A 9,158-nucleotide genomic window follows, 5' to 3' on the forward strand; every position below is an offset into this window, starting at 1 on the left:
ATTAGCTATTTGTATTCTTTTTGTTCAATATTTTGCAATATACCTTAAAGCACTCAACATTTACATAACAAATATATCATCACAAACTTTTCTTCATACAAAAATCATTCGGTTCACCACGATTCACCTTAAATTTAGAGACCACACAAATGCGCGGGAACTGTCACTACAACCGGAAGATACATTGAAATCAATTAGAGTCCTTATCAATTTGTGTACATAAAATACGAGGATGAAAGATGAAATGTGCAGAAAAAAAATCTTATTATTTTGTTTTCTTTGTATTTTACATAAACTAACCAACACATTCATTTTATTTCCAGTAATATTAATACTACTGTGGAAGAGGGAATTTCTTCTCGCAAAATATGAAAAAGTCCCTTTTTCTCACGAAGCAAAGATAATCATATTTAAAGTTATTTTCTGTCACTACCAACGAGCGCAGAATAGAATAGAGAATAGAGTCGCTGTTTGAATTTTATACGAATGGATAAATCTCACCCTCCGCTATCTTAACTACACATGCGCTAATCGTTTGGGCCCCAATGTAAGCATAAAATTCAGTTATCATCTGAACCGGTCCGAATCAGCTTGTTCAATTGTTTACGCGTTTTCATGAATGAGGGTTTTACCGCAGTATATATGTGATTATATATAATAGATTGTGGTTTTACCACGTTTTACTTTCATTTTAGATTTATAATTTTGTAATAATGACTGTGGTGTGCAAACATTGCAATATGCCTACCATATTTAGTAACCAATCAAATTGAAACAGATATTAAGACATGCAATAAAATAATAATAGACTATCGTATCATTACGTTATCGTCACTGCCTGCTGGATCACATCCTAACGGCTATTTACACTGCCTGCTCAATCAACGCTTATCTGCGAGCACGGCCGACTTGATGCTCCCTTCGCTTCTCCTTTACCAGCCTTGACAATTCATTTTGATCCCTTTGTTAAAGCTATAATCGAGAAAATATGAAATTCCCGCCAGATGTCACTGACTCCCAAGGTTCACTGAGGAATGGGTGTATGGTTTCTTGTACGATTATAATTAGTAATATTGCGCTTATTTCTACTGGTATGAGAATTTTTGTGATATGATTCAAAATGACGTATTATTGTGTACTATTGTGTACTTCGAATAGAAAAAAGAGTGGACGAGCAATATCATTCCAGGAATTTCCGAGTGACAGAGAAAGATGATTATATTTCGTGACCATAATATTGTACGAAATTGAAATATAAAAATTGGAGTTGTATCCTTCGAAGAGGTGGAAAAATTCAAATATTTTATTTTATTTTAGTAGGTTATTCTACGACGCTTTATCAACATCTTCCTATTTAGCGTCTGAATGAGATGAAGGTGATAATGCCGGTGAAGTGAGTCCAAGGTCCAACAACGAAAGTTACCCAGCATTTGCTCATATTGCGTTGAGGGAAAAAACCTCAACCAGGTAACCTGCACCTACCGGGAATCGAACCCGGCCACCTGTTTCGCAGCTAGACGCACTAACCGTTAATCCACAGGTGTGGACAAAAATTCAAATATCTTGGAGCAAGAGTGACAAATATGAATGACACTCGGGAGAAAATTAAACACAGAATAAATATGGGAATGCCTCTTATTATTCGGTTGAGAAGCTTTTGCCATCTAGTCTGCTGTCAAAAAAATGGGAAAGTTAGAATCTATAAAAACAGTTATATTACCGGTTGTTCTGTATGGTTGTGAAATTTGGACTCTCATTTTGAGAGAGGAACAGAGATTAAGGGTGTTTCAGAATAAGGTTCTTACAAAAGTATTTGGGGTAAGAGCGATGGAATTAGAGGAGAATGGAGGAAGTTACATAACGCAGAACTGCACGCATTGTATTCTTCACCTGACATAATTAGGAACATTAAATCCAGACGTTTGAGATGGACAGAGCATGTAGTATGTATGGGCGAATTCAGATATGCATATAGAGTGATAGTTAGGAGGCCAGAGGAAATAAGACCTTTGGGGAGGCCGAGACGTAGATGGGAAGGTAATATTAAATGGATTTGAGGGAGGTGGGATATGATGATAGGGACTGGATTAATCTTGCACAGGATAGGGACCAATGGCGGGCTTATGTGAGGGCGGCAATGAACCTCCGTGTTCCTTAAAAGCCATAAGTAAGTAAATAGAAAGATGCGGAAATGTCTTAAAGTGATTTCACGCGGAGACTTTGTTCCTAAAGCAACTCCCCAGTTTCAGTCGTTTGTAGTTTACATTTCAGGGAAGAAGATTATTCTAATAATGGAAAATTTAGACTATTAAAAACAATATTCCCTCATTATCCTAGGTATAAAGTGACAGATATCAGAAGATCATGACGAACAGTTACTAAAACTGATCTCCCTCCACCCAAGAAACGCAAATCTTTTAGTTATATTGGTTTTTCACTATTTGAACAAGATGTTCCGAGTGGCTCAGCATCAGTTAATGACATTCCCTTCTTGCCAGTTGAAAATGACCATAAAGCGACGCAAACAGACATTGTCAACTTTGTGGAGCTAAAAAGAAATAATTAACAGGTTGCATGTGAACATTACACAACTTAATCAGGTGTTACAAGAGAAGCAAGATGAGATAACGAAAACAACCGAAAAACTCCAACTAACTGAAAGAGATCCGTTACATAAAGAACAGGAAAATGTATGGAAAGAGACCGATGAAGGCAGTATTCATGCAAAATTGATTCTAGATCAGCTGCTTAATCATCGAAAGAGAATACCAAACAAGAACATATTAGAAAATTTGTGTTCGGAAATTGAGCTGTTACTGTGTAGATGCCCTCTCTTGCAATGCGAATTTGTGATGAAGACGGCAAAAACCGACTTGCTAATAACATTACTGTGAAATTTGTTAGGCCGCTTCTAGATAACATTGCAGCAGCTTTAGCTGAAAAGCTTGTTCCTTCGAAGAATGCGGATTATAATCCACTGAGAAGCAAAATCTTGAAACTATGATTCTTGAATCTGCAATATCAAGTGGAATGTATCAGTGCAGTGAGTGAAATTATAAAACTCAGTACAAGTTATGGTAAATAATTACCCAAGTGATTACTTTGAAACATTGCAGTTTAGCCTAGGGGTGCTACTCAGCGAATGAACTACAAAATTACGTCTCTGTCATCATGTTACTTAAACTGAACAGGTTACTATGTGGTACCTTCCCTGCTTTCAAACTCACGCTTTTGCCATAATTAACAGAACTAAACATAATAATACTTATTATTTTCTTATTTAATATTTATAAGTGTTATTATTATTCTTTAATCATTTATTTTAATTCATATTGAATATTTCTTCTGTGGACACCAGAGCTTGGCAGACAGCGCCTCGTGGTGGAATTGAGAAATTATCCAATTTCAGAAAAATATTACTATTGTCAAGATCGTATACAAAAAAGCGAAGGGAACATCAAGTCGGCCGTGGTGCGAGTCTTGAAAAAAGTTATTTTGCCGCTAGGTGTCAGGTAGTGCCCACCACTATTAACATTATCAGTATATGCAAAGTACCCTAAAATAACTATTATTACGAAGCCTTAAGTACCAGAAGAGACAAGGGCTTAGGGAAACGATGGACCAGGGTTCCGAATCCTTCCGCAATACTTAATATGTAATATTTTTAATACTGAACTTAAAACTTATTTTTTTTCGAAGCGATACTACATCCAAATAAGTAGGCCTATACTTGCTTTAGGCGTTACTTAAATTATTATTAAAATCAATTAACGTAATAAAAATAATATCTGAAACTTATATAAAATATTTCAACAAGTTTAAACATATTTACGAAAAAATATATGCTTCCTTTAACCGAGCTAAGAGATTATTGGAAAACACGGTTTGAATTAACGACGGTATGGTGGTATCTTCCTGCAGTTTCTTTCAATCCATGAAATTGTTATACGGACACCTGGTCTACTGTTTTATTAAGTTCAGTATTGCCAAAAAGCAACTTACCCATATATAAAAGGCCCATTTGAAGTGTGATAAATTTTGCGCTCATTAAAAAATTCTCCCCCCTCCCCGAAAAGAAATGCCGAGTAAAATACTGCAAACAGATCATTTACCTCGTACTTTTGGAAATATTAATTTATAATTCAATGTGCTTTACGATATATTGTATTCTGATCCTTTCCACTTCATGTTGCTGTAATATAATAGAGGACAGATATGTTACATTTAAAATGACAAGAAATTACCTTTATTAAGATCTTAATAGGAAAATTTATGTAACTGAACTTATGTTACGTTATATACGAGGCGCATCCAGAAAGTAAGTTTCCCTATTTAAAAAAAAAAAGAACACACACTTTCAGGAAAACATTTATTGGCAACAGGTACAGCAATGTTTCAGCTATTTTTCAACATAGCCACCATCAGAATTGAGACACTTGTATCGTAGGATCAACTTTTGTATCCCTCTGTCGTAGAACTCTGCCGCCTGTGAATGGAACCAGCGTGTGACAGACGTCTTCAGCTCTTCGTCGTTGCCAAAACGCTCACCGGAGGACAGGAATTTCTTGAGGTGCAAGAAAACGTGAAAATCGCTGGGAGCAAGATCAGGACTGTAGGGTGGATGATCAAACAACTCCCAGCCAAATTCCGTCAAAACAGCTGCTGTGCGCCGAGCCGTATGTGGACGAGCATTGTCATGGAGGAGCACAACACCTGCAGTAAGCATTCCACGCCTCTTGTTTTGAATGGCATGTCGAAATTTTCGCAGTGTTTCACAGTAACGGTTAGCGTTCACTGTTTCCCCTCTTGGAAGGAAGTCAATGAGCAGAATGCCCTTCTGTCGCAGAACACCGTGCACATCACTTTCCGTACCGATAGCGTCTGTTTGAATTTCGTCCTGACCGGAGATCCACTATGCCGCCAATGCATTGACTGCTGCTTGGTTTCGGGATGAAGTGCAAAATCCAAGTCTCATCGCCCGTGAGGAACTCGTCGCCGTCATCGTGATACCGTTGCAGAAATGTCAGTGCTGCTCCTAAACGTTGCATTTTGTGTTCGGGTGTCAGGTTTTTCGGCACCCACCTGGCACACACTTTTTTGAACAGCAGGTGCTTAGTGACAATCTCATCCAATAAGGATCGCGATATCTGCGGAAAATGGCTGCTCAGCTCCGTAATCTTGAAGCGACGGTTCTCCATGATGCACTGCCGCACCAGCTCAACACGATCATCATTGATGAGGGACGGTCGCCCACTGCGCTCTTCATCATGGACACTTTGACGACCTTCGGAAAACTGCCTACACCAGCGACGCACCATCTGCTTACTCATGATGTTCGGCCCATAGACCTGACAGGGCTGCCGATGAATTTCAATTGGCGCAATGCTTTGTGCATTAAAGAACTTTATCACCGACCGAACCTCGCAGGCGGCGGGAGAAGGAATAAGAGTTTCCATTTCGGACCACTGCTGCCACGCTACTGGCACCAGGCGGGACCTGTCCGGCTGGCATATGATTGTTACGTCATAGATCTGTTACGCATGCGCAATTGACACGGCTAATTACGTTTACTTTCAAGGGGGAAAAATCGGGAAACTTACTTTCTGGATGCGTCTCGTAAGTTTATAATTTGAGAACCTTCCTGGATAACGGTTTAACTTGACTAGAGAATCGAAACACTTTGTTGGTGTGTCTCTTTCCAATGTTACGGTACTCAGGAGTGGTTTCACAAACTTCTGCAGTACAATACGTGCTACAAGCGCCCGATGGCTCTCCTCATTAGAACACTTTAGGATATCACACTGTTCCAGAGATGGAAGAATGTAGTTTGTTATCGTCTGAAGTAAGTGTGCGGACTTCATGCAGTAAGGTAATGCACCTTCAACGAACTTCTGCAAGGTTATAATTAAGCTCACAAAATCTGGTTTTGGGTATCGAAGACCTCCTTTATCTAATTTATGTATAAGTCCCATTAAAGGCGCTGCTGTTGGCAGGATCGATACATTGTTTACGCAGGAACTGCATGATGTTTTTTCCTCTATCACACGCACAAGATATCCGCAGACCAATACTTGGGATGCTGTTTCCAGATTGATGAAGACAGGCATACAAGGCTCGGAAATGCTTTCGAGTAAAACAGAGATATGCTGGGGAAGAATAACAGTAGTCTGTGAAGATATATCACAGCTATTTTCGTCACGAGACAATCCCTTTCCAGTCATCACTAATCTCTCCTTATGAGCAATATTAGCATCTGGTGCCGAAATCAAAAGGCCAGATTTTTTAATTCTTTTTATTGCATTTTGAGCTGTCCTTGAGTCTGTCATGTCAGTCCATCCTCCACCCATTCTTATAGCACTGAACATTGCTTCCACTGGATCGCCAGAAAAAGCCCGTGTCAATACATAGAAAAAGCCATTCTGTAGAAGATGAACGATGCAAGAAGCTGTCGATTCAGCTGTCAAAATTAGGGCGCCATGAGTTTCTTTTGTCAACCCTTTCAAATTACGGGTTTTTGATTCAGTTTGTAGCTCATTAATATAGTCACAAAAATCATCTTTCAACCACCGGAGACGGTCGTCAGCTGCAGAATAGAACATCATACCACAGTCTACTATATACAGTCGCGAAGGTTGAGGTGTTTTTTTGCAAATCTCGTGATAAAGCACTCCAAGCGGTTAGCAACTAGAAACAATAGACTGTCCATGGTCGACTTTGGACTGTGTCGTATTTCTATCGAGTGCTAGCTCATTGCGTATTTTACATTGATGCTTGTGAAATGTTCGTTATTGGTTATAATGAAAATGTTAATGGCTAAAATATAATAATTGGAATAATAATATGGGACAAGGAGGAGACGTTTGTAGTGCTATAAACTGTAGCATCAGTAATAGAAAGAGGCCAGAGTTATCCATTTTCCGATTTCCGAAAGATTCAGAAAGGTTCCTGGGTTTCCACAAGAATGCTGTGCAGAAACAAAACTGTTAATTTGAAGTTCTTTGTGATTGTTAGAATACATTATATCCTTAAATTTCACAATGAAATGTTTCAGTCTAACCGAAAGGACATTAGATACCGGTTAAAGTTCTGTCACTTAGGCTGCTATGTTTCCAGAGAAATAAAGGTTAGGTCTACTTTTTTTTTCAGAGGATATATTTTTAATTGTAGCTATTAATTTTGTTATTATTTTTAAAGACGTAGAAAAATTAAGTTTGTTTTAATGAAATTTATTGATCACGTTTTATTTTCAATTCTGGTGGGATTATTATTGCTTAGGCCTACTTTTTTCTTCAAAGGATATGTTTTTAATTATAGCTGTTAATTTTGTTGTTATTTTTATTTGTTGCTTTACTAGAGACGTAGAAAAAGTCTGTTACAATAAAATTTATTGATCACGTTTTATTTCCAATTCTGGTGTGATTATTATTGCTTAACCTCATCCCACTTTGTTAACTACGTAAGCCTACACTACAAGTACTGATACACGTAAGTTACTCCATTAATTCATATTTCCATTATTATTGTTGTAAAGAGAAATGCAAATTAATATTTATTGGTTTCATAGTTAATTATCGCTATAATCTTGAATGAGTGAAGCTATTATAGTAAATTTCAGTTCGTTTTGCACAAACAAAAGTTATATTAACTTATTTCTTGCAGGTATCTTCGAGTTTATGGTGGAATTTAATATACTTCATTAAAATAATAACGTAACTTTATGCATTTAATATTTCAATAATGGAAGGAAGGTGTTAATTTTTCCAAAAGAACACGACAACGAAAGTGTAACATATTTTGTCGGCTGCTAGGAGAGAGATCTGCGATGATGAGGCGACAGTAGCGATCCTAGTGGTGGGCAACTACGCATGTTTGCATTTTTACTACATATTGAGCTTCGCGACTGTATATAGTAGACTGTGATCATACTATCTGGATTGCTTCGTCGTAGATGTTGTCTTTTATCGCTTATGTCGTGTACAGCGAAAAATTTGTACACATTTTTCATGAAACGTATTGTTGGTCCTGCTTCTGAAAAAATTACCCGAGATGTCAGACGTAAATGATTCTCCTTCATATAGTCCAAAGTGCTTGTAACTTCCGGTGAAAATGTCTGTACAGCATACAGTAAAGAACGTTCATTTTCTCAAAGGAACTGGGTTCGACATGCTTCCTCGTTAGAAATCGAATGGGTTTCCTGTATATTTGTATCCTGTATATTTCCTTGATGAATTTTGAACTGATCGTTCCTTCTCTGTCTGCCATATCGTGGTCTAGAAACTGTGAACGGATGTTTTTGATGATGTGACAGTAATCAAAACTTAAATATAAATTACGTTGCAAGTTACATGAGTGTTCTACGCAAGGCTGTAGATCTCCGCCGCCTAAACCCTTAAGCATAGCAGTATTAGTTCTATGGTTATCAGTTACAAACCGAAGCACATGAAATCCACAGTCTTCTACAGCTTTCAACACTTGCTGAACTAATAAGAGCAGATCATTTCCTTGCAAATTTCGTACCATAAAATATGCTGCCGGTATTGTGTACTTGGTAGATAATCCATGAATAACCAAACACAGAAGTTTATTGGCTAAGACGGGATTTATTCCTATTTCTTTATTATAAACTCCTTCAGCTTCGACTAAACCAAAAAATTTATCCCCTTCTTTATTATAAAGCAAGCGTTCTTTTATTGCTATCTCATCGCATATAAGAGAAACTAGTTTCTCAATTTCATTCAATTTTGTGGCTTCTAACTTAAGTCTCTGTATAATTAAAGAGGAAACACCAACGCCACATTCCGTTGAGCCCATATACCTATCTAATGTGCTGCACGACGATGCTTGTATAAATTTCAAATTTCTTCCAAAATCTTAGCCTTTAGGAGACGATATTCGCCAACATAAGCAGTACCGAATAGTTGGCTCGGACCATTTTGGACTTTTTTTTTTAATTTCTAATTTGATCCAGTATATATACAACCATTTTGTCGCCATCATGTGCTGATTTCTTTATGTTCTCTACTGACTTTCTCTCAGTATAGCTATTAAGTTCTTCCTTCGCGTCTTGAAGTTCCTTCTCTATTTCCACAATTTTGTTTTCAAGTCTGTACACTTTCGCTCGAAGATTTTTATTTAATTTTTTATGATATTCCAGTTCA

At 37.6% G+C, this 9,158-nt stretch overlaps 1 protein-coding gene across 1 annotated transcript in view; it reads right to left on the reverse strand.

The window, feature by feature from the left end:
* The window catches only part of LOC138709166 (chromatin assembly factor 1 subunit A-like), an 81,664-nt gene extending 81,434 nt beyond the window's left edge, over positions 1–230 (reverse strand). The window contains exon 1 of the mRNA XM_069839723.1: positions 44–230. The gene's annotated coding sequence lies outside the window, so the exon portion shown is untranslated. The remainder of the gene's footprint in view (positions 1–43) is intronic.
* Positions 231–9,158: the final 8,928 nt, after the last annotated feature.

The sequence above is a fragment of the Periplaneta americana genome, chromosome 11 (assembly GCF_040183065.1).
Source record: "Periplaneta americana isolate PAMFEO1 chromosome 11, P.americana_PAMFEO1_priV1, whole genome shotgun sequence".
Classification (NCBI taxonomy): Eukaryota; Metazoa; Arthropoda; class Insecta; order Blattodea; family Blattidae; genus Periplaneta; species Periplaneta americana.